Below are 26,749 nucleotides of genomic sequence, written 5' to 3' on the forward strand. Positions count from 1 at the left end.
ACGGATTCAGAAAGGGGAAAGGAACAATAGAGCAGGGACTAAACCTTGCTTTAGTAATATCAAAATATACTCAGGCCAAGAAGGGAAATCTTTTTATTACCTTTGTTGACCTGAGTTCCGCTATCGATTGTGTTAACCATGAGCTAATTTGGGCAATATTAAGAGACATGGGTCTGGACAGCCAAATTCTCCAGTTTATTAAAGAACTTTATAGGGGAGCAGGTGCCAGGGTACGTTATGGTAGACTGGGTGAGTGCTCAGATAAGTTCCCTATTAAGAGGGGTGTGAGACAGGGGTGCATTCTAGCGGCCCTTCTCTTCACCCTATACATTATTTCCATCGCTCAGCATCTTAGGGAGTCACAGCACGATCATCCAACTATAATGGGATCATCAGTGCCAATATTCTTATACGCCGATGACGCCGCTATCATGTCCTGTACCAGGGTTGGCCTGCAGAAGGCTGTTCTGAAATTTGCTAATTACATGACAGATAGAGGACTAAAAGTCAACAGCTCAAAAACATATACTATGTCATGGGGCCTAAGAGGACACCTTGTCCCATCTTTCTCGATGGCAGGAGAATCGAATCTACTGATAGATTCTCTTACCTGGGCATACACTTTGACAGGAAAGGCAGCTGGCAGCCTGCAGTGACTGCCAGACAGCTAGCCTTTTCTAGGACCATAGGTGCCCTGAACAACTTCGAGGCTAAAATAGGGGGCAGACCAGTGAGAGAGCTGATCCACATTTACAATGCGAAATGCGTTTCCAAAGCTGTATATGGCTCAGGTCTCTGGGGGACGGAAAACGCACAATCGATCCAACATTGCGAGAACCAATTTATTCGTCACCTACTGGCCGTACCAAAATCAGCATCTACCTATGTTGCACATATTGAATTGGGTCTGCCTTATATCTCTGACATTATAAAAACTGCGATACTGAAAAAATTCCCTCAAGACCTATATACTTTTCATTATAAACATAGTTTCCATATCTGTACTTTGTTCAAGCACAACAATAACGATAAGAACTAATGAATTTCATTTTAGTATTTTATTTCATCATTCTTTTTGTTTTTCATTTGTTTTTCTTATGAATTCATCATTCTTTGGTTGTTCATTTCTTAAAAATATTTTTATCTTTTTTTTGGGTACCCAAAAAAAAGATAAAAATATTTTTAAGAAATGAAAATGAACAAACAAAGAATGATGAATTCATAAGAAAAACAAATGAAAAACAAAAAGAATGATGAAATAAAATACTAAAATGAAATTCATTGGTTCTTATCGTTATTGTTGTGCATGAACAAAGTACACATATGGAAACTATGTTTATAATGAAAAGTATATAGGTCTCGAGGGAATTTTTTCAGTATTGCTTATTTGTCTCTCCCCTCTTTTCCCTGACCTTAAAGTAACACTAGAGGGGTCCCCTCCTATATGTATCTATTATAAAAACTGCACCCGTACTATTATGGCACAAAATTTGGGTTACCCCCGAGACTTTAGTAAATAGGGACATAATCAACGATTGCCTTAAACTGGATGGGGTAAATAACATTAAATGGTTAACCTATGTGAAGAACATGATGATTGAGATCGGGCACTTGGAATTTTATACCAGCCCATTGAGCATGGAAATGGTTTCCAGAAAATCAATAAAAAAGATGGTCTTGGACCACCTAAGTAACAAGAGGTGGGACCTGGTAAAAACCAGGTCCACAGTTATTAGATATCAACAAATCACCACCTGTGAAGGGCTCCAATGGTACCTTACGTCTAATCCAAGCTGTTATGCCCGAATGTTACTTTCCCATTTCAGGTTTGGAACCTTTTTTCGTCTGATTACTTTCCCACACCTTAATAACTGGTCAATGGAAAATTTAACATGTCCATGTGACGATATATCTCTTCAGTCAAACATCCACTGTGTGTTCTTTTGTAAATTTTATCAGACACCACGGAGGGCCTTCCCGAAACCTATTTTAAAACAGTGGGGCATACGCACTTGTAAATTAGCATTTATTAGATTGCAACAGCTAGAAAGTGATTCTATAATTCATGCAGTATCTAGCTTCCTAAGATTTCGGACCTCAATGAAATAACCTTGATGATCAATTCTATTTTAGATTGTTCTTAACTGAAACATTATGTTTTTAACTTATTTGAGCAGATAATTAGATCAGTACAACAATTACCATTTTTTTCTTCGTGAATCCTAAAATTTGTATAATCACTTCAATGTTTATGGCACTTATAATGTAAATGTATGCTTTTATGATTTTCTTTTAAAAATCGAATAAAGTTTTTCGAATGGGAATGGGATTAGCTAATCAATTAAATGTTATTAATTATGTTAATGTAGTAATATTTTAGATTATTGGAGGTGACGTTTATAGTGGAAAATAGTGGGAGGTAAATTAAATTTAAATAATTACATTTTTTTAAATTAATTTTAATTAAATTGTAGGACCGGGTCTACTAAATTATTCCTCTACGCTATCCAACACTTTCCCTACTGTTGCACTCACTGGAGTGGGAATAGTAATTTTTAGCCCTACGCTATCCAACTCTTTCCCTACTGTTGCACTCACTGGAGTAGGAATAGTAATTTTCACCTACCCGCTATACAGCGCTTTCCCTACTGTTGCACTCACTGGAGTGGGAATAGTCATTTTTACCCTCCGGCTATCCAACGCTCTCCCTACTGTTCCACTCGCTGGAGTGGGAATAGTAATTTTTACCCACCCGCTAACCAACATTTTCCCTACTGTTGCACTCACTGGAGTGGGAATAGTTATTTTTACCCACCCGCCATCCCACACTTTCCCTACTGTTGCACTCACTGGAGTGGGAATAGTAATTTTTACCCTCCCCCTATCCAGCGCTTTCCCTACTCTTCCTCTCACTGGAGTTGGAATAGTAATTTTTACCCACCTGCTATGCAACGCTTTCCCTACCGTTGCACTCACTGGAGTGGGAATGGTCATTTTTACCACTACGCTATCCAACGCTTTCCCTACTGTTGCACTTACTGGAGACAAACGCTGACAACAAAACGCTGAGGACCCTAATTGAGACAGCGCAGGGGGGTACCATACCTTGCTTGCCTTTTTTTGCCCTGAGGGAACCGGACGCCACCATCTACCGCGCCGCCGCCCCGGGACTACATCTCCCGGCAGCACTAGCGGCGGCGCGCACCAGACACGTGACGGGAGCGCCAGGAGGCGCATTAAAGAGCGAGCACCCCGGCAGAGCGGTGGGGGAGACAAACGCTGACAACAAAACGCTGAGGACCCTAATTGAGACAGCGCAGGGGGGTACCATACCTTGCTTGCCTTTCTTTGCCCTGAGGGAACCGGACGCCACCATCTACCGCGCCGCCGCCCCGGGACTACATCTCCCGGCAGCACTAGCGGCGGCGCTCACCAGACACGCGACGGGAGCGCCAGGAGGCGCATTAAAGAGCGAGCACCCCGGCAGAGCGGTGGGGGAGACAAACGCTGACAACAAAACGCTGAGGACCCTAATTGAGACAGCGCAGGGGGGTACCATACCTTGCTTGCCTTTCTTTGCCCTGAGGGAACCGGACGCCACCATTGACCGCGCCGCCGCCCCGGGTCTACATCTCCAGGCAGCACTAGCGGCGGTGCGTACCAGACACGCGACGGGAGCGCCAGGAGGCACATTAAAGAGCGAGCACCCCCGTGTCGCGGGACGAGCCGGGCGAAGCCCGGGCCAAGGGCGGGCCCATTTAAGCCCGTTCAAGACCGGACAAGGCCGGGTCGGGCCACCCCCCTTACATCCACCATACGGCCTACTCTTGTGAGTACTTTGTTTATGTTCATTATTGTAGTTGTCTGGGATTTCAGCACAGACTGCTGCCCCGTCCCTTAATAATGACTACCCGGGAGACCAGAAGTAAAACAGCTGCAGGTGGGACTCTAACAACGGGCACCTTGGACAATTTTATCATTAGGGCTAATACCTTCATTGATCGAGGGATCATACAATTGGAGCGTAGGGTGTCCCAAGACCTCGCCATGGCAAAGAAAAGATCATCTATGGGTTCATTTGCGACGGCCAAAACTCCCGTCCAATCTAAGGCTGTGGGTCTTATAGATGTCCAGGCAGAGATACACACTGCTAGATGTAGCTTACCCAATACGGTAGACCTCTCAGTCTCGCACTTATCATGTGCCTCAGAACTAAGTACAGATTTGGAAAACACACCGGACTTAGTTATTAATTCCACCCAGGAAGACACACGTGTTACTACACTGAGAGGAAGGAAGGAGGGTGCCATTCCTAAACGACACAAACAAAATAAAGTGAAGAGAAGGGGACAACACCAGAAAAAGTCTATTGAGGCCGCTAGCCCAAAACAAAATACAAATCATGATCCCCAGGCCAGCGACGTTATAATAGAGCCCGAGAATACAAGGAATGTAGAGGGCACAACTAGCCCGGTTGGGAACAGGGGGGAAACGGCTGACACCCAACTTTTAATGAAGGTAGAGGAACTTTTTAAACGCTACCTCTCACCCATCGAGAAAAGATTAACTCATATAGAGAAGAAACTAGCTGATCTCTGTACCAAGCCTCATAACCAAAAAACACCTGGGGCCCAAAAAGCGGGGAGCAATAAACCTAACCCTAACAAGGCTATAATACAAGTTCCCAAAAACCCTGCACCACTAGTGACGAACATAAATACCAAAAAGGCCCCTGTTGCTGGAAAAAAAAACTGAAAATGAAGGTATAACTAATATAGGTCCCGCCACTCCCTGTGCAGGAGCCACACCATCAAAGGAACACTCCACACAGATAAAGGAGAAAAAAACTGGTGAAGTAGCCAACAGAAGAAGAGTGGTGAACCTCCCCCCGGAGGCCACACCGTATGTGGTGGTCATGACAGGGGTTCCAGAACTGGAGGATCACCAAGAGGAAAACAACTGGTCGCTATTTAATAAGGTTCGACATTGGCTTAACCAAAATCGACCTTTGCCCCCACACCGTATAAGTAAGATCCTGACAGTGCGGAGGGTGGCATGGCTGGGGCACCAGAGGAAAACTATCCAGGGAGACTGTGTGTTGATCAACTTTGCGGATCCACACACCGCCGCCCAAGTCTGTTCAAGAGACACACAGGACAGGTTTGAGGGCATAGCCACCAGACGACTCTCCTTTTTTTATCCCTTAGTGAGAGGGTCCACTCGGGATCCTAGAGAAAATAACAATTGGCATAGAGTAGGGAACCAAGACTGGGGCAGGAATTGGGAGCCCTGGGGGGAGCAGTCATTACTAGAGCCAGTTTTTAGGGATAATTGGGGTGGCTTCCCGATTATGAATAGGTTTGGTTGCCTTGACATGGTAGATTGACATGCAATATCACCAAGTATTTTAAATTGGGAAAATATGGTTCCTACAGCTGCGACAAATTGTGGGACTGGACAAGAGAACCTTATAGGTGCCAACTTCCACGATAGCAGTAGCAATGTAGTTATTATAGAACCAAAGCCCCTGGGGGACATTGGTGACATCAATCCACCCCGAAAATTAACCAACCCCTTAGAAGAAGCTAGTGACCCAATTTCCTGTGTGCAGGCTGGGGAAAAGGGAGTAATCACTGACATATCTGTTATAGGCCACAAGGTGATTAACCTGTTATCCTGGAACGTGGCTGGGCTACAAAAAAAGATGGCTTTACCCGATTGGAATGCGTTCATCGAGAAGTTCGATGTATGCATGTTCCAAGAAACTTGGAGCCTACTCCCAGTGCATAAATCTGGCTATGCTACTTTTTTTGTGCCCGCATCAAGTAGTGGCAGAGGTAGACCGGCGGGTGGACTTCATATCTGGGTAAAAATCTAATTGAATTGGGACATTACCACCCATGAAGTAGTGACTAGAGATATCCTACATATTTAATTTGCAGGGCATATTAAGGGGAGCAGGATACACTTATTTAACATCTATTCTAGATGGATCTCGGGGGATACAAATTGATGTACAGTGACAATCCTAGAGCAGGTTTTAGCCAAATGCCCCCCAAACTCCAAAATCATAGTGGGAGGGGATTTTAATTGTACATTCGAACCCCTATCTAGGGAGGATCCCCTGGGCATAGAGGAGGAGGACTCCAGATGGTCCATCCCAGCCCTCTCATTAGCTCAAATTAGAAACTGGTCAGCAAGGGCAATACAGATCAATGCCCTGACCATGGAATTTAATTTAAGAGCATTAAATGGCAGGACAATCTCTGATCGCGCTGGAGCAATGACCTTTAACCGGCTTAATGGCCCGTCCAGAATAGATTATATCTTACTGGACGTTACACTGTGGCGCGACCTATTAGACATGGAGGTCGTACCTTCACAGGATAGCGACCACAACCCCTTATGCGTGAAGTTAAGGTGGGGTAAATTAAAGGGAAGTGGACATAAAGCCCCTGTGAGGACAACCAATGAAGTCATCCCTTACAATGGTAACCGCAGGTTGAAATGGGATAAGGTGCAGTTCCAGGAAGAGAACCTGGAGAGGATTGGGGACCATGTAGCAGAATTAACATTAGAGCTGGAGAATCTTGAACATGGAAGTGCTAGTGACCCGGGGTTGGCCTTCTCCTCAGCTTATAAGAACACGATAGAGGATGTAGGACAATACTTTGTAGTTCAGGTTAAAAGGGGTAGAGAGAAGAACAAACCAGCTACAACTAGTAACCCTTGGTATTCAGTTGAGTGCAAGGCGAAACGGAAGGAGCTAACAGTCGCCCCCTGCTCCAAAAGGATCCCTCACTAGTTAGAGCGGCTAGGAAGGATTATGCGAGGGTGTTAGCGGTCGCTAAACGAGAGTGGGAGGAAGAACACTGGCAGAATCTTAAAACTGCAGCCAATAAGAAGAATGCCATGCTGTTCTGGGATTTGATTAATAAGGCTAGGCAGCAAAGTATACCACCTATTGCCAACTATATAACGGAACACCAATGGCACTCCCACTTTTCTGCTTTGTATGGTGGGAGAGAAGCATCAGGTTCACCTCCCCCCGATTCAGACGCTAGGACCCAATCTCCACTGGGGTTCGAAGAACCATTTCTGCCCTCCGAAGTAATTCTGGCCATCAAACACCTGGCCCCTAGGAAGGCAGCTGGCCAGGATGGGATATCGGGAGATCTACTCCTGAATGACCCTGATGCCTGGGCCAGACTTATTGCCGTAGTAATGAATTTGATCTCCAAGGGTTATCCTGTGCCAGACTCTTGGAAGGGAGAAGAGGTGGTAACAGTATACAAAAAGGGCCCCAGAGATGACCCTGCCAATTACAGACCGATCAGTCTGATTGACGTGATCCAGAAGGTGGTTGGCAGGGTCATCATTTCAAGGGTAGGTGTCTGGATGGAAGAGGAGCACGTTCTCTCCCACTTCCAAGCAGTGTTTCGCCAGAAGGTGGGCACAATGGACCAGGTCTTCCGTTTTTTTGCGATCTATTGGAAGGCCGTGACTATTAACAACGGTAGTCTATATTTGGCATTCATAGATCTCAAAACAGCGTTCGACCTGGTCCCCAGAGCAAGGCTCTGGGATATCCTGGAAAAGATGGGCTTCCCAAAGTCTCTTCTGGGTTTTATTGTAAAGCTACATGAGGGGAACTATGCGAGGATCAGATGGGGCATGCAGGGACAACTGACAGAGAGGGTGCCCGTGAGGAGTGGAGTCCGCCAGGGATGTGTTATGGCACCGACCCTGTTCTCCCTCTTTGTGAATGTTGTGGTGGATCATCTGAGGGAGGAAGCGGCAGATGCGCCATCCCTGGCGGGGGAAAAAACACCAACTCTACTCTTCGCGGATGATACCATCTTGATCTCTAAATCCCCTATAGGTCTCCAAAAACTCCTGGATCGCTTTAGTGAGTTTTGCACTGACAGAGGCCTTACCATCAATACCTCTAAAACAAAGCTTATGGCCATTTCACCCCCCAAGAGATTCAGGAACAACTTTTTACTTAATGGTGGCCCCTTGGAGTTGGTCGACTCCTTTGACTATCTGGGTGTTAGGGTAAACAGCCGGATGAAATGGAAAGATCACCTGGCCAAAATGTTAATAAACCACAAAAGAGTTGCAGGGGTGGTATTAAGGGAACAGCGGGAGTCGATGAGTAAACCTGTGGCTCCGACTCTCGCAATATATGATGGCCAAGTATTACCGGCAGCCCTATACGGATCTGAGTTATGGGGGTTTGAGAACGTAACGGAGTTAGCCACAGCGGAAACCAAGTTTATACGAGATATGGTGGCCCTCCCAGTCTCCACCCCGTTGATCCCTCTACGGCTAGATCTGGGTAGGCGCACCCTTAAAGACATAGTACGTTTGCGCCCACTACTTTTTTGGGTGCGACTAAGAAGGACCCAGGAGCTACATAATTATGCTGCAGCCCTAGATGAACCTATTTTTCTCAACACAGCTAACAAAATCAAGTGGTTGTGCAACCTGAGACAGCTGGTTGTGCAACTGGGCCTAAGTGAATCATGGCTGAGCCAAACCCCGCCTCCCAAGGCAGTGATTAAGAAGCTCTATTGGGACTGGGTACAGGAGACAGGCATACGCAGGAGTGAAGGCGGGCCCCTCTCCCAGCGATTTCTGGAGTTCAAATGGACGAGAAAATTGGAACCCTTTCTCGACTTTATAGAGAAACCCCTGGACAGAGCACTTTACCTGAAATTCAGGTACGGGACTTTGCCGGTAAATGACTTTTCTTCTGGGTGGAAAAGTAAAGGAGTTCTTACTAAATCCTGCCCTGGCTGTGCAGCCCCCAACGAGTCAGTAGCGCACCTTTTTTTTGCTTGCCCGGCTTATAGGATCGCTAGGAAAATATGGCTAAAACCACTATGAATGGGGTTGGGCTTCAGATGTCACAAAATGGCCCTACGTGTTCTCCGCACTGACACATCTTCTACTGCTATGGTGTGTGGGGTAGCCAAATTTTTGGGTAGTGCATGGCAGACCCGTACAAGGAGGGCAAGACTACCCCCTATTTAGCCTAACCGCCGGACAGCCCTATGGCAGGAAGTGCTTTTTATGATTTTCATGTGACAAGTCTTGAGTTTGATTTTAGATAATTTAAACTGAGTAGTATATGAGGATGGTTGAATATACACGAGCGTTGAACCCCTACTCTTTTATCTCGTTTAATGTACTGTATAAATTGTACACTTTATGATGAATTTTTTATCGAATAAAGTAAATACAACAACTTACTGGAGTGGGAATAGTAATTTGTACCCACCTGCTATCCATGAAATTCTCTACTTTTGCACTTGTTGGAGTGTGAATAGTACTTTTATTCCCTTAGCTATGTAATGCTTTTAATTTTGTTATATTTAATGAAGTGTAAATTATTAATTAACATAAAAAGTATTACTTTACTTATTTTAATTATTATATATTATCAATGTTTGTATTTATATCATAAGTTTATTTATAAATGTAAATATGTTTTTAATAATGTTATTTTATAATTAAGATTAGTAATTATTTTATAATATTATTAAGTGAATATATATGTAAAAATAGATATTTTTTTAACATTACATTTATTATTTTTACATTTTAAGCTTTTTTACATTAGTTTAACTATGTTTTATTTAATTGTGTTTATAATTTAATTACTTTTATATTATTTTTAACACATTTAAAAAATTCGATATTTTGGTTTACTATATTTTAAGTATCGATATTTTGTACTCGATATTTTAGTACTTACCTGTTTGTAGATAGGGATTCTATATTCTGTTCCTCGATATTTTTAATAGATATTCTGGACAGTCGATATTCTGTCCCTCTATATTTAGTCTCTGATCCCTTGCTGCTATCACCTTATTATTTTTGCTGTGCCTGGCGTCATATGTGCCCCTGCCAGGTTCACAAATGATTGTAAATGCTGTGGCTCTCGAATAGGGCCCATGAATTGATAGTTACTCTTTGACATAGGGCATATGACCGAAGCCACTGACACAGTCATGCACAGAGGGTGGCAATAATTGCATTACATTTTATGCACTTTACCTTATTTGCTGCCATTTTTCCATTCCCCCACATTTCCGGTCATATGACTGTAATGTATATGGAACCTGCTTAGAGATTGGCAAACTGACTTTCATTAACATACAGATATGCTTTTATATGTAATGATTTTATTGAAAGTGATTTCATATTGTATATAATGTACTGTACTGTCTGCTTTAATGGTTTTTAAAACCAAATAAAGAACTTTAGCAATCTATCACAATTACCACAAAATTGATCCGCTTCTAATACCTTTATTTCCCGACTGCTTACATGTAGGCGTACAGTAATCTTCTATTTATTCTTTATATAGAAATCTTATATTTATTCTTTATATAAAGTAAGAACTTGTACGCATCTTGAAATGTGTTTTCTTCAAAAAAGTGTTGAGATGTCTGCTGCAAATTAAAACTGAAATTCACAAATTATGTTGATGACCAAAATCCACAACTTACTCAAATGCAATGCTGATATCACTTTTGATGTGACAGATGCAAATACAAATATCATAAATATTCTTAGAGATTACATTATCTATCACTTTACCCTTAAAGCAAAAAAGAGATGACTTTGAATGCAGTATTAACTATTAGCTTGAGTATGTGTTTTTATATAAATGTATTGCGCTTTTAGATGTTGTTATTTGGCATAAATAGTGGAAGTTCATAGGCATTGTAGTGGTGTGTGAGCTGTGGTGGGTTTGGCTGTTGTGTGAGTTATGGAACCCATTCCTAACTATAACTTGAGAATTTCAGTAGTTTTTCATCTCCGATTCATGACTTTAATAGGACGCCTGACTCGTCCTCCGTACCACTGTTGCTAGCTACGCTTGAGGACAAGACCATTTAATTCTTAGCACTTAAGTGACTACCTTTGTATTTTTCATTATATGTTTGGAGCTATACAATATGCACCATTTCCTTGTTCCCAACAAGCCATGGGCAGCAATCCCTCACTGAACAGGGCATTCTGCATTGTGTGTATGGGCATGTCCGCATGGTCTCACCACATGGCTAGACTCCATGCTTGACCCATTGTGTGCTCTCAACCAATGATGGACACAGGTGTGTGCAGCAGGGATTGCTGCAGTGAAAGGCCAATGGCAAAACCTTGTTTACTAATTGTTTAAGGCTTCTTGGAACCTGTCTTGGATTTTGAGGACCCTTGGAAACTTGTGTGCCATTGTTGGACATTTTGTGCGGTTTGCAGACATGGCACATAGTCCGTGCACCCAGCAGAATGTCCAACAAGGGTAGAAGAGTCCAAGAACCTTTGCCATGAGGTTCACAAACATCATAGCTGGACTTGCATACCTCAATAACAGCACTAGGGGCCATAATACACGTGAATTGCTCAGCAAAGTCACTATTTCGTTTATATTTTGAAATCATCGAGGTCTGTTTGGGCCCCTCCCATCTGAGTCAGAGGGCCAGAAGAAGCCCCCCTCCATTGCTCACGTATGGCCTTTCATTTTTTTTCTGGACCAGGTTTGCGGACCATCCATGGACTAATGGCCCAATTATCTGTATATTGATTGGCAGCTCAGCTCAATTTAAACAGCGGCGACTCCTCCATTATGGCAGAGGAGTGTTGCCCGCCTGTTGCCAGTGCAGTAGGCACACACATTCATAAAATGGTAAAAAGTACCATTTTATAATGTGTGGCAGGCTCGCAGTGCTACAGTGGGAAGGCGTTGGTGGGACTGATTAGTGCAATTGCACTATTACGTCAGCTCCCTGCCAGTGCGCATGAAAGAGTGGCCGGCTGTCTACAGCCGACCAATCTGATCTGCGCACTTCAGAGCCTGCAATCCCAAGCCTGAGAAATAGCTGAAGGATTGAAGCCTCAGGCCCTTAGCCTAAAAATGAGTAATGAGTTAGCCTGCTCCAACCAAACAAGGTTTGGTTGGACTTGTGTGGCACAAGGGAGGAAGTCCTTCCCTTTCCAGCAAAGAGTGCCAGAAGAAGAGAGAGATGGCGACCGGACACTGTGGCCAGCAACATACTTCTGGTGGGTGTTTACGACATCGCGCCCTACCAGATGTTACTGAATTTAAAGCTTACAGAAACCACTTTCTAATGATAATTTTAATTTCTCAAAAACTACTGAACCAATTTAAACTAAACCATGCAAACGCACTTCCTTGAGTAAAGTTCTACTTTTGTCAAGTTTGGCATAGTTTCAGTAAGTTGTTTTTCTTTCTGGGAAAGAAAGGATCCTATGTGAGTTAAAATGCTAAATGTCTTTTTTTTAGCCCATTTTTTTTTTGCCCTGCCTAGATGTGCACACATCTTGCCAAGCCAAAACCAAATTGGATGAACATTTTTTTTAATACGATTTGTGAGCTAAAGTTATAGGGAAAACAAAGAAAACTTTTTAGTGGAACACCTGAAGCACTATCAATGCTTGTTTAATGAGTATTACCCCACTCTGTTTTTATCGAACAAAGTCTTGCTCTATCTTCAAACTAAAATTGAAGAAACATTCTCAGTAGTTTATGTAACAAAGAAATATTGTACTCCTTATGTACATAAACAGTATTCCACTCATAGCAGCCAGAAACAACTGTCCTGGGGCCAATAATTGGCTTATTTTCTCTTTCACTCATGGCCATTGTACAAAATGTGGTTGTTAGTTGACTGGGATGTGAGCTCTGGTCAAGCAGCAATCCTAGTCCTTGTCACGGTGAGGCACAAGCCAGCCCCAAATTAACCTGTGCTCAACTGTCTGGTAGCTTGGCACAAAGCAATCAGACTGAACTTAGAGGAAATGTGTAAACTTTTTGTGCAGCATTTCAAACTGTACTAATATGAAACGCACCACACATTGAAAATGCAATAGGTCTCACCTTTGATTAAGTTAAAGCCATTTGCTTTGCTAATGGTATTGTATTGCAAAGCAAATGGCATTAGCTTAATGAACGGCGAGACCTATTGCATTTTTAATGCTTGTTTAACTTGTGATCAGACGATTCGTGAAAGTCATGCACAATTTACCCCACCCTGCAGTAATTATCACTACCCATAACTACGAATCAGCGCCTTATTGTGTAAAGAAATCTAGGTCACAATTGCACTTGGATGTGTTCTCTTATATTGTTCATGGGCATCATCCATTAACAGTGCATTGTAAAACTGTGTGCTGCCCACGTACATCCAACGTGTATTTATAAATGTATCTGTAACTGATCTGGGCGAGTGCCAGTTAGGAGTTGCACAACATGAATTCTCGGGCAAATTTTGAGATCGCTATTTCTTTCAGATTCAAACAGAGCGACACAAGTTGGAACAAAGAGTAAAAGACTCAAAAAACGTGAAAACATCATAGAAAGTTTGCAAAACTAGCACTAATACTGTTTATTGGCGCCTTTAGAGAGTTTTTGAATATCCGTACATTAGGTGTAAACACTGACAACTTGGAAATTTAGTTTTGAGCAATTTATTTTTGCCCGCGATGTTAGCCTAGAGCAAGCGTTCACATTACAGACACAGAGCGTTTGAAACTCATATATTCAGTTTCTAGCTCTGTTTTGCCAAATGTGGAAGTATTCCTGTTGCACATGTTTGCCTGTGTTGAACTGTATTACTCATACACCTGCAGCATGTCTATAACTGGTTGAGGCTCACACGTAAGGTGGCCACCTTTCTGTGTCGTTCCGCCAAACAGCTCCGACATCCGTGTAGACTAGCGCTTCGCTGGGATTCCCTACTCTTCTTGGGCAGTGGCTGGGAAAGACTGGCTCCAAGCAGAGGATCTGGGAGGAGACTGAGCCCAACCCTCCTCCATTCATGCAGGGAGTCAGAATCTGCAAAAAGGAACATTGTTTATGTCGCCGTCCCGTGCCACTCTAATGACATGGCCACCCACCCCGGCGGCCCCCATGACACAGTCATTACTCTTAAAGAAACAAGCGCCTCGAAGGTATATCCAATCGCCTCATAAATGCGCGAGTGCGACCGATGTGCATTACAATATATTCCCAAACTGAGTGACTTTAATAGAAGTGATAGGTTACATATTCTTATCAATCCCCGTCATCGTATTAGGAGGCTATTAGTGAACCATGTTGCAAGCCAGTTGTCATAAGTACCGAATGCTAGCCTTGTAATTATTGACGGGCCAACCGTAAAGGCTATTAAAACATACATACCATTCTGAACTAATTTATTCATATGATAAGTAAAATGGAGGCGCAGTAAAATAAGGTAATTGCTTAGGACCACACAGTGTGTTCATTCATGGAAGCCGGGATTGATCCAGAGGGTTCCTGCTTCTGCAGTTCAGTCACTCGATGGGTATCTTTGTCGACCGTTTTACATCAAATGTTAATTCTTTCGCTCTGAGGAGTTAGACCGGTGCACAGTGTTAAATAAGTCATGTGCATCATATTAAACCTCGAGGAATATTAGCGTTATATGCGACACTAGTACAGGCAGACAAGGGGTGCGACGCTAGGAGAGGAAGCCTAGAGGAATATTAGCGTTAAATGCGATAATAGTACAGTCGGACGAGGGGCAGCTGGACGGGAAGCAGTAGACCAGTTATTTTAAAATAAAATACTACACAAATGCGTTAACTGTTCGTGAACAATGCATGATTTCATAACGTGCACTGTGCTGGTGTTTATTCAAGATAGCGCTATCATGTGTGTTTTCCATTCAAAAGAACATTTCTTCATGTACTTCATTTGATTAAAGATACATTTTTGGGTATCGTAGTCTGCACACATCGTCACCTTGATACTCGCTGTCTGCTTTGTGAATCATAGTTGATGAGCAGGTAATGTGACGCACAGTATGGCGATGTCCAGCCTGAACTTGTACTGTATATCCTCTTTCACAAGTTACAAGAAGTAATCATAACTTGGCACTAACATAAACAAGTCAGGCCCGGGCCGTGCTGTGATTGGCTGACGTCACGGGGGTGTCCCGGGCCGGCAGCCAATCACAGCGCGGCCCGGGAAATGATGTCACGGGGGTGTCCCGGGCCTGCAGCCAATCACAGCGCGGCCCGGGACACACGGCAACAAGGGGCGGGGCTTAAAAAAAGACCCAGAAACGCCCCCGAATCGCGTTTTCACTGGAAAACGTGATTGACGGCCAATCTCTTCCAATGGCTAGCCTCCATTTATGGAGCTAGCCAATGGAAGAAGGGGCGGTTTCAAGTCCCCACTCTTGAGATTACATTAGATTTCGCCTTGGGCGGAGCAACTGCTACGCAGTTGCAACGCCAGGGCGAAACCTAAAAAGGATCCCACACCAAGTTAGAATAATATACATTTATTTAATATATAAAACAAGGCCAAATGTCAAAAATCCAATTAGTAGAACTGGAGATATGCAATTTTAAATATTTTAGGGAAAATAGCTCCGAAAAGCACAAAGCATCAACTGTGGATATCCGTTTGTGCCAGACCAGGACAAAGTCACAAGTTAAGACTGACTGCTATGTAGTATGGGTAGTCTAAAGGGATCCACTTAAGTCCAATGAACCGAGAACATTAAACCCTGGTTTGCAGAGCATTGCGAAGATCTTTGTCGAAGATGCGTTGCGCACCCGAAGCAATGCGACAGTTCTGGGGTTCGGTGAGCATGAGATGTAAGGGCCTGCATGTGGTCAAGGCTCCTGTCAATGTGGTTTGTGATGCAAACTCCAGCGTTCAGAATGCGGTGCACAGGTGGCATCAGTGGTTGATTCTGAGGAGCTGCAAGGCTGCGAGGTGGAGTCTGGCATTGAGGCAGCTGTCGTCGAGGGATTTGAGGACCTGTGCTGAAGATGCATTGTGCAGCAGCAGTCCTAAAGGAGATTGCAGGCTGCGGCAACAATGCAGACCTCTGCTTCAGGTCCAATGCACACAGCAGCAGCGATACTTGGGTTCTGCTCAGGTTTGTGCTGTACAGCAGACGAGGTGAATCAGTTCCCCTGGAGCCTCAGAGAGTGGTAAGCACTTAAATCCCCTTCCAAGGGTCCAGGTCTAGAGTGGTAGCACCTGCCAGGGTATATGCACAGAGGGCTGATTCCATGTGCAGGTGCAAGGTTGTTGGAAGCCTGTAATGTCCCTGAGGCTTCAGATCAGGAGGCCAGCCAACTATCCCTTGAAGTCACTCTGGGTTCAAATGATGCAGTTCCAGTCCTTCTCACCCAGGCAAGATGGCCGCAGACAGCAGGTCATCACAGCAGGACAGAAGTTCCTTCAGGGCAGTAGTCCAGCAGAGTGGCAGCCCTTTAAGCAGCAAAATAGTACTTCTTCCTGGAAGACTATCCACAGGTCCAGAAGTGTACTGAAGAACTGGTGTCTGAGGTCCAGTATTCATGCACAGTTGTGCCTTTGAAGTGGGGAGAAGCTTCTAGAGGCATGCCTTTGAAGTGCTAAGGTGCCTTCTCTTCCTGGCTTTGGCTCCAGACTAAGTACAGGGGGTATGTAGCCCCCTGTGTGGAGGCCGGACATGGCCTATTCATGTGTAAGTGGGACTGGGTCCAGGTCCTCCCTTTCATTATGACAGTAATGACCCAGCCAGTAATACTTAATTTCTCCTTGTGTATCGCTGTCTAGCAGGAATATGCAACGCGCAACTGTCAATTACACCCAGCCATGTGACCCTGAGATAGGTTGCAGCCACAAAATGGCTAAGGCAAGAAAATGCCAACTTTCTAAAAGTGGCAGTTTCAAAATTGTAATTTAAAATCTGACTTCACCATAAGTTAGGATTTTTCATGAAACTTCCAGAGACATTTAACATGAGCTGGTTACCTGTTCCTATTTGGAAATTACACTTATAAAATGTAGTAAGGCTGCTCCAATGTTAACCTTTGAGGGAGAGTGGCCTTGCAGTAGTGAAACAATGAATTTAAGAGTTTTTTCACCACCATGTCATGTAAAAGTTACATGTACATGTCCTAATCTTTAAACACATTGCACCCTGAACTTTGGGCTGTCTAGGGCCTTCCCTATGGGTGTCTTATATGTATTAAAAAAAGAAAAGTTTATTTTACCAGGTTGAAATAACAGCTTAAAACTACACACACACAGGCTGCAATGGTAGGTCTGAGACATATTTAAAGTGCTACTTAAATGGGTGGCACAATTAGTCCTGCAGGCATTTAATGAACAGGGCCTTGGCACATGTTTAAGGAGAGAGCACAGGTACTTTAGTCCTGCTTAGTAGTGGTAAAGTACGCAGAATCCTAAGGTAAGCAAAGACAAAATCATCAAGTTTGGGGAAAATCATGCCAAGGATGTCAGGTCTACCAGCCATTGAATAGTCAATTCAAATATATTTGTATTTTCAAAACAATACCCTTACAGGGTTAGAGTGGTGCATAACGAATAGTTTCTTACCTGTCGGTGTAGTTTTGCAGCTTGAAGATCTTTCTGGATTTACTATGCTGTGCATATTCCGCAATCTGGTGGTTGGGTCCGGAATCGTAGTCTTTTTTCTCTTTTTTTTTTTTTTTTTGTAGCCCAGGTGGGCGTCGACGTCCCACCATTTGGTGTACCTTTGGTGACGTCGGAGTGCTTCCGGCGGAAGCTACCACCCTTGGGCGCCATCTTCAGATTCTTTTTTTTTTTTTCTGTATCTTTTCTTTTCTGTCTTTGTAGTGAATCCATGGCTATGTTTGTTAATCGTTTTTTCAACGTAATTCTTTTCACGTATCTTGTAAGCTTCACTTGCTTTCCTTTCTATGTGTTTCCACCTTCTTCTCCAGCCTCATCTTTCTGGCGGAGGCGGGTGGGTTCGCTAGTGAATCCAGAAAGATCTTCAAGCTGCAAAACTACACCGACAGGTAAGAAACTATTCGTTTTGCAGCGTGAATCTTTCTGGATTCACTATGCTGTGCATAGATTTTGTAGCGGTTTTCGTTACTTTTGTGGCGGTTGGGTGGAAGATGAGCGTTGGTTGTTGAATATATGTTGAAGCACCTTTTGTCCTACTTGTGCTTCTTCGTTCATTTGTACATCCACGCAATAGTGCTTAGTGAAAGTGTGCACTGAAGCCCATGTTGCCGCCAGGCATATGTCCTGAATTGGTGTGTTGGCCAGAAGGCAATTGTTGCTCCTTTCTTCCTGGTGGAGTGGGCCTGTGCCCCTCCTGTTAGCTCCTGCCCAGCTTGTTTGTGGCAGAATTGTATTGTCTGTGCGATCCATCGAGCTATGGTGTTTTTAGTCACTGGTTTGCCCATGTAACTGTTTGCAAAGGATACGAAGAACTGTTTTGTTTTCCTGTGTTCCTTCGTCATTTCGATGTAGTGCATCACAGCCCTTCTTGCGTCTAGGGTGTGGAGCGACCTCTCAGCGCTTGTAGTGGGGTTTTGGAAGAAGCTAGGGATCTGAATACTCTGATTCATGTGGAACCTTGACACCACCTTTGGCATGAAGTGTGGGTCTGTTCTCATCACGACCCTGTCACTGTGTATCTGGATGTAGGGTTCCTGTAGTGTGAGTGCCTGCAGTTCGCTCACCCTTCGTAGCGAGGTGATTGCTACCAGAAAGGCCGTCTTCATCGTCAGCATTTGCAGTGATGCTTTGTGGATGGGTTCGAAAGGTGCTTTCATGAGCTCCGTCAGTACCACATTTAGGTTCCAGGCCGGTGGCGGCATTCACTTTGGTGGCGCTATTCTTTTAGCCCCTTCTAGGAATCTTTTTACGACTTGGGATGTAAAGAAGCTTCTTCCTGTTTCTCCTCTTGTGTATGCCACAATCGCTGCCAGGTGCACCCTCAGCGAGGATGAGCTTAGCTTAGCCTTAATTAGGTGCGTGAGGTACCTTAGCACCGTGGATTCCTTGGTCAGTTTCCTATGGAGTTTTTTCTTGCAACACCATTGAGTGAATCTTTTCCATTTCTCCCCATAGCACTTGCGTGTGCTGGGCCTTCTTGCCTCTCGCAGCACCCGCAGGGTGCTCTCTGGTAGTTTTAGGTGTGCGAACTCTAAGTCCTCAGGAGCCAGGCTGAGAGGTTGAGGCTCTCCGGCTCTGGGTGTAGAACTTCTCCGTTTTCCATGGAGAGTAGGTTTCTTCTTTTTGAGAACTTGTGGGGTGGCCCCTGCGCCATCTCCATTATCTGAGAATACCAGGTCTATCTGGCCCATTGTGGTGCCACAAGGATGAGCGTCATGTTGCTCTTCATGCATTTGTTGAGAACCCTGGGGATCAGTGGTATCGGGGGAAAAGCGTAGGCAAATGTTTTTGACCAGCTTATCCATAGGGCATTCCCCTGTGACAGTGCCTCTGGTTGCCTGGATGCAAAGTATTGGCATTTTGCATTCTGGCGTGTTGCAAACAGGTCTATTGTTGGCGTGCCCCATTTCCTGAATAGTCTCTCTGTTTCCTGACTGTTGAGTTCCCACTCGTGGGACGCTGAAGTATGCCTGCTGAGCCAATCCACTTCTACATTGTCCTTCCCTGGCAGGTGTATGGCTAGCAGGTCTATTTTGAGTGGTATAGCCCATTTCCAGATTTCCTGTGCCAAGCTTGACAGAGGGAACGATTGAGTTCCCCCCTGTTTGTTTATGTAAAACATTGTTGTGGTGTTGTCTGTTGGTATTAGCACCTTCTGGTTGTACAGGTGTTTCTGAAAAGCCTTGAGGGCTAGCAACACAGTTTTCAGTTCCAGGTAATTGATGTGTCTGACTGCATCTGTAGGGCTCCACAGACCCCTCACTCTGAGCCTGTTCATGTGTGCGCCCCACCCCTTCTGTGATGCGTCTGTGGTGATGGTCACTGTTGGGTCCGGTGGTGTTAGAGGTTTCCCTTCTGTTATTCTCTCCTTGGTCCACCACCTTATCTCTTCCTGCACCCTGTGCCTTACAATCACTAGATCCTCCCAACTTCCTGTAGCTTGTGACCATTGCTGTTGCAGCCTCTCTTGGAGTGGTCTCATTTGTAGGCGTACATTGGGGACCAGGTGTATGCATGACGCCATCATCCCCAAGGTTTTGCTCACAGTCCTCACTGTCAGAGCTCGCCCCTTCTGGTAGTGACGTTTCTCCCTCAGTAGGCTGAGTGTTCTCTTTTCGCTGGGTAACACCCTGCATTGGACGGTGTCGATCTGGGCTCCCAGGAAGATCTTCACTTGCTCTGGTTCCATCGAGCATTTGCCCCAGTGTATGGAGAACCCCAGGCTTGCTAGCGTTCTTGTCACCTGTTCTGCCTGATCTTTGCATGTCTTGTAAGCGCTTGCCTTTACGAGCCAGTCGTCGAGGTAGGGGTACACATGTATCCCCCTCCTTCTTAGATGTGCGGCCACCGCCGCGAGGCATTTGGTGAACACCCTTGGTGCGGACTTTAGTCCGAAAGCCAGGGTCGTGAATTGGTAGTGATCCTTGTTCACTGTGAATCTTAGCATGTACTTGTGCTGCCTGTTCATGGGGATGTGCAGGTACGCATCTTTTAGGTCTATGGTGGACAAGAAGTCCCCGGCCTTTATCTGTGGGATGACCTCTTGTAGAGACGTCATTTTGAATTTTTGAGTTTTGACGTATTTGTTTAGGAACCGTAGGTCCAGGATGGGTCTTAGACTTTCGTCCACTTTTGGCACCAGGAAGTAGTTTGAGTACACTCCCTTGTTCCGTTCTTTGAAAGGAACCCGTTCGATGGCCGCTTTGAGGAGGAGTTCTTGAGCTTCCTCTTGCAGTAATTGCAGCTCTCTTCCCGAGTGCTGTCTTTTCTTTGGTTTTCTGTTTGGTGGTCTCTTTTCCAACTCTATGCAGTATCCGAACTGCATAATGTTGAGTATCCACTTGTCTGTTGTTATTTTTTGCCACTCCTGGAGAAAAAATCTCAATCTTCCTCCTACCGGTGTCACATGTTCCTTTGTGTCTTGTCCGTGTAGCCCTCTCCTCTTTGTTTTCCCGTGCTCCTCCCCCGGAGGGTTTGAGTGGGGGAGCACCTTCTTCCGTGTGAAGTCACTTAGAGGGGGGTTGTTCACCGCCTCTCCTTCTCTGGCCCTGCTTTGGTAGTTCCAGCTTTGCCTCTGCTGGCCCTGGTGGCCTTGGTTGTCACTCTGTTGCCCCTGGTGGAGGCTCTGGTGAGAATCTCCTCGCTGACTTCCACCTCTGCCGTTCAGCCTCCGTGTAGGAGTGCCCCTTCTCATCCCCCTGAACTGCAGGGCCCCCATGGACCTTGCCGTCTCGTTGTCCTTCTTCAGTTGGGTGAGTTTTTCATCAACTTAGGCTCCGAACAGTGTTTCACCGTTGAAGGGTGTGTTCAGGATGTTGTTCTGGACCTCAGCCTTGAAGCCTGAGATCCTGAGCCAGGCTTGCCTTCTCTCTGTGATGCCTATAGCCATCAGTCTGCTGGATGTTTCTGCCCCATCCAAGGCTGTCTTCAGGCACGAGTTGGCGATGTTTTTCCCCTCTTCCACAAGGTGAGATGCCCTCTCACAGTATTGTTCCGGTAGGTGCTTGAGCAATTGTCCCATCTCATCCCAGTGCTGGTATTGATGTCTATTCAGGAGGGCGTTGTAGTTCGCCATCCGCCAGTGCGTTGCGGCGTTCCTCTCAATTTTCCTGCCAGTTAGATCCATCCTCCTGCTTTCCTTGTCAGGTGGAGGTCCAGACGTTGTTGGGACGTTTGCCCTTTTCCTGGCCGTTGCAGCGATTATTGAATCTGCTGTGACGGATCCCTTGATGTAAGCTGGGTCTTGGGAGAGAATTTGTACTTCTTCTCTGTCCTCGGCGTAACTGATCTGCATGTAGCCGGGTCCTTGAAGGCTTTCTTCCCCTGGTCTGTGATACTCTTGAGCATGGGCAAGAACTGGCTTCTTGTCTGTATGGGGAGCAATGTCTCGAGCAGGAAGTCTGCTTTTGGCTTCTCCTCTTCCAGCTTAACTCCAGAAGCTGCTGCCGCCTTCCTGACCACCTCATTGTATGCCCCAATGTCATCCGGTGGCGAAGGCCTCGAGGGGTATGTTTCCACCGCCTCCTCCGGGTTTTCGGCCTCGATGTCCTGCCATTCCTGGTCTTGGGCCGTCGAGGAACCTGAGCCGTAGCTTGACTGCTGTTCACCGTAATCCCCTTCTGTGTAGTAGAGGTCTTCCTCCTCTTCGTGCTCCGAGGGTTCCGGAGTTTTCGGCGTCTCTTCGACGTCGAACTCCTCGAGCTCCTGTACCTCAGCGACGGTCGGTGCCAGCTTCGAGGGGATCTTGTAACTTCTCATTTTTTCATCGAAGTCTTTCTTTCTCTGAAGGATGTTCTCCATTTCGGCCTCGAGCCTTCTTCTCTTTCTCTGCATCTCTGCGGCCTGCTCGTCGTCGAGCGTTTCGGTGCTCTTTTTGGCAGCGTCATCGACGTCGAAACTTTCTTTGGCTCCTTTTCTTTCGAAGTCGAAGTCGAAGGCCCTTTTTCGGGGGCTTGCTTCGATGACCTTTGCTTTTCGCTGGTCTTCGGCCTCCGGGAGTCCTTCTCGGAGGATCCGCTGGGCTCTTTTTCGGAGGATGCAGCTTCGGTCGTCGATTTGTTCGGCGCCGGTGCTCCTTTCGAGGCTCTGGGCTCAGACTTTCAGGAGTCTGCCTCTGGCTTTCAAGGCCCTGTGGGAGTTTTCAGGGTCGTAGACTCTCCTACCTTGTCAGGCGTTTTCTTATCGGTCTCTGCGACCGTGAAGTCATCTGGGCCTTCGGCGATGTTGTCCTTGTCGTCGGTGGAGAGGCCAAGTTCATAAAGCGTCGGGGCTTGGCCCTTGCCCTGCATCGTGTGGTGAGCTGTCCTCTGTCTCTCTCGAACTCGGAGTGTCTTCGGCTTGAAGACGGAGCAGGCATTGCAGTCTCTGCTCTCGTGATCGATTGGCAGGCAGAGGTTGCAGACTGGGTGCTGGTCCTTCTGTGCGAACTTGTGGTGGCAGTTCTTGCAGAATTTAAAGGGCGTCTTGTACATCCCTGCACTCAGGGGGCCCCCTGTGTGCGCATTCCTCCAAGGACGTTGAAGATTTTGAAGTTCTCTCCTTTCTTCGTCGTCTCTTCTCTAATGGTCCTCTTCTCCCGATCTTCTCAGGTCTTCACCGTTGAAGAGATGCTGTTTTTCCTCCTTTTCTCTTCCAAAACTTCTGGGGCTTCACGCGAGGATCCAGACCCAACGGCGGAAAAAAGAATCTGAAGATGGCGCCCAAGAGTGGTAGCTTCCGCCGGAAGCACGCCGACGTCACCGAAGGTACACCAAATGGCGGGACGTCGACGCCCACCTGGGCTACGAAAAAAACCAACAACAAAAAAAGAGAAAAAAGACTACCATTCCAGACCCAACCACCAGATTGCGGAATATGCACAGCATAGTGAATCCAGAAAGATTCACGCTGCAAAAGTAATGCACAAAAGAAGCAGAGCACACTGGGTAGTCCAAAGTTTAGGTGGCGAGTAGCTCCTGTATAGTGCACCCTAAAACAACTGAGACACTCTGAATCAGCTTCTCAAATGTCTGTTTTTCTAGCAAAATTCTGAAGCATAGGATTAGCACAGTGCTATCCATGCCAAGCTAGAAAGGGACTGGGGGCTGATTATGATGGCGGATGGACTTCAGTCTGTCCACCATCGTTTCCTATTTGGGACCGCCCGCGGGCAGTCCCACAGTAGGAATTATGATGCGACTGCCTCCGAGGCAATCGCATTGCCTATTTTTTGCATTGCGGAGTGTGCTGCTGGCTGAGTCACAAGCTGCAAGACAAAAAAGGGTGCCTGCCACATGGTGCAGGGGCATGTAGGGGCACCATAGGTGCCCCCCAGTTCCCACAGCATAGGCCCATGGGGGAAGGGGGGGGGGGCACTACACTGAATTTCCCTTTCTGCCAGCTTTTAAATGGCGGGTGAACTGCCATGGAAAGCTGGCGGGAAAGGTACATTGTAATTACTACGGCGTTGACTGGCAGGCATCACCAACATGGTAGGGATTACAAGCCCTTCCACTACACCTGTGGGCTCAAGGAGCCCATCGGGTGTGTAGCTGTGGTAAATAAATAAATAATACCTCTATTTTTGGATGAATAAATGAATAACAGATAGCTCAATAAATAAGAGTCAAGATTCGAGGTAGTAGGAGTTTTGCAGGTTTATTACAGCATAAAGGACAGGAACAGGACAACCTGCATAGGAATAGGATGGCAGGGCCCAGCAGCTGCTGGGGCTGGATCTGGGATGAGCGCGCTAGGAAGGATAACTTTTTAATAACAGTACATGAGCATATATACATAACGCAAACACATAGCATTACATCGCAATAGGCGTAGCAGTGGGAGGAGCAATAGGCGTGACGCGTAGCAGTCGCGAAAGATAAGGGTGAAAAGAGGTGTAACAGGGCGTATACATAGACATGTGATGCAAACGTAACAGAATATGTCATAAATGGGGCGGAAACCATGGAGGGGGCTACCTGAGGAGCCGGGACCTCTAACCTGATGGTGCGCGCAAACTGGCAATGACGTGTTACTAGGAGAAGCTGGGGGCTTCGAACTCTGTGCTAGGAGCAGAGACTGAAGTCTGGAGAGTCAGGGCGACATGTACCTAAACAGTATCTAGTATCTGATGTTTAGAGAACATGTTGATATAAACTATAAGTCAGGAGGGGAGAGGCTAACGGACTCTAAGACTGGAGCATGCATTATTCTACATGTAGTGCGTGATGAAGAATATTAAATGACCATTAAATGCAGTATTTCTCTTACATGGAGACGTAAGGGCTAGACAATGACGGAAACTATTGATGTGATTCAGTAGCTTTAGGAATGCAGAGAAGGAGGACTGAACTGATAGCTGGAATCATAACATACTCTTGGCAGACTCAGAGGCAGAGCTAGGCTGAGCCGGGCACTGCGAGGCAGGAAGTAAGTGAAGGGTCGAGGATACAGGTGGGGGCTGTATCGCTCCTCAGCGAGGCTTCAGGAAACAGGAGACAGGAGACAGGAGCTGAACTGAATCTGGTGTCCAGGCCCTTCTGAGGCCTAGAAACGGGGACTTTACAATGGAATAACGTGCACACTGAGAAACGTGGCAACGTAACTTCACATGGGCCTGATATTCGTAGTATTCACGAGAACTGGAAACTGACATACTAGAGGTGGACACAACTGTAATTGCGTCTTTAATCGAACATAGGGAATACATATGCATATTAATCATGCACAGATAACATATGATGGATGACGCGTAGGGACACAGAACATGGCAAAATTTACTTTTCCACATTCCCTCCTTGTCACTACGTTTCCATCAGGAAACATCAATATTCATGATACCATCTATCATTTCATACAGTATCATTTGCTCGTCTCGAATTTTCTGGGAACGTGTTTTAGAACGGGGCTTGGGACTAGGAATACATGATGTAGCACAAATGCCGCAAATCGCAGGGCCACATTGTATACAGAGGCAGCAGCTGAATATGATCGCTACTGCAATACCTAGAAAGGACAAGACTTTCCATCCCCAGGCGGAAAATATATTCCAGAACCAACCGGACCATGTCCAGGTGCCTGGATCTTGGTGTAACAGATGGGCAATTTTATGGAGTCTGGTTATAGCTGAATAAACAGACGGCGCGTTATTTGGAATGAAAATGCAGCAACTAGATCCAATGACTCTACAGGCCCCGCCCCTATCGGCCAATATGACGTCAAGGACGAGACGATTCTGTAAAACGACAAATCTCATAGCAGATTGCTCTTCGGTTAAGTTACCTAGAGCAGAGGCAGTCTCATTGACTACAGCTTCAAGGGTTCTGGTTAACCTACGGATTAGCTTACTATTCTGGATAGGTCCTATAAAGAAAAAGAAACCTCTATTGAAATCTGTATACTGTTCTAGAGCAGTTTCAGTATAATCGACAATGGGGGACTCCCTTCTATGTCTAATGTGTACTAGATGTGTATTTCTATGATAATCAGATGGGGCTAGGAAAACTGGTGGCAGTAGGAAGGCAATGTAACAGGTTCCCTCCCAATCGAGGGGCAGACGAATATATGCAGTTTGACCACAAATAAAATAAGAATGGCGTGAAGCTTTGAAAATAGATTTCCCACTGTCACTATACTTGACAATAGTAGTACAATCACTATGTCCTACATGTATGGAACCATTATTTCGGACACATAATTCGCCTTTGACTGGTAGTACTGAAATAGCAGGTAAGTCTGGAGTAGTATCAGACTGAACATTCAGGACCATGAAATTCGAAGAATAATTACCTAAATTGTATACTTCATTTTCTAGATCTAACCCTGTTCTGTGGGGAAGACCTTGCTTGTCTGAGAAACATGTACTGTTAAGAAAAGACATATCTGTTGAGGATGACGTTAACGTGGACCATGCTCCACACGAACCATTATGTGAAAATGGATAAGGAAAGAGTGGCAGAACTCCCTTCGGTGTCTGGAAAGGGGGGAGTCGACCACACACCCAACAATTAGTGGCATTGCTGGTCTGGTGTGAATAATGTAACATGCGGATGAAAGAATTATTTCGCATAGCGAGGCGGTAAGAGAGTTCATGAGGAGGTAGATCACTAAACGTGTGCTCTACTGTAGCATTGGAAGACTTATTTACATGAGAAACTGGAAAATACAGGTAGAATGCATAACTGGTGCAGGAAATCATAATGCTGAGAAATAATATGAAACATAGAAAAACGATACATCGGATTGAGTTTTGACTAACTCTCTCACTATGGGGGTCTATTTTATACATGTCAGAAACAGTCTAACCGTTTC

Source organism: Lissotriton helveticus, chromosome 3_1 (assembly GCF_964261635.1).
Source record: "Lissotriton helveticus chromosome 3_1, aLisHel1.1, whole genome shotgun sequence".
NCBI lineage: Eukaryota > Metazoa > Chordata > Amphibia > Caudata > Salamandridae > Lissotriton > Lissotriton helveticus.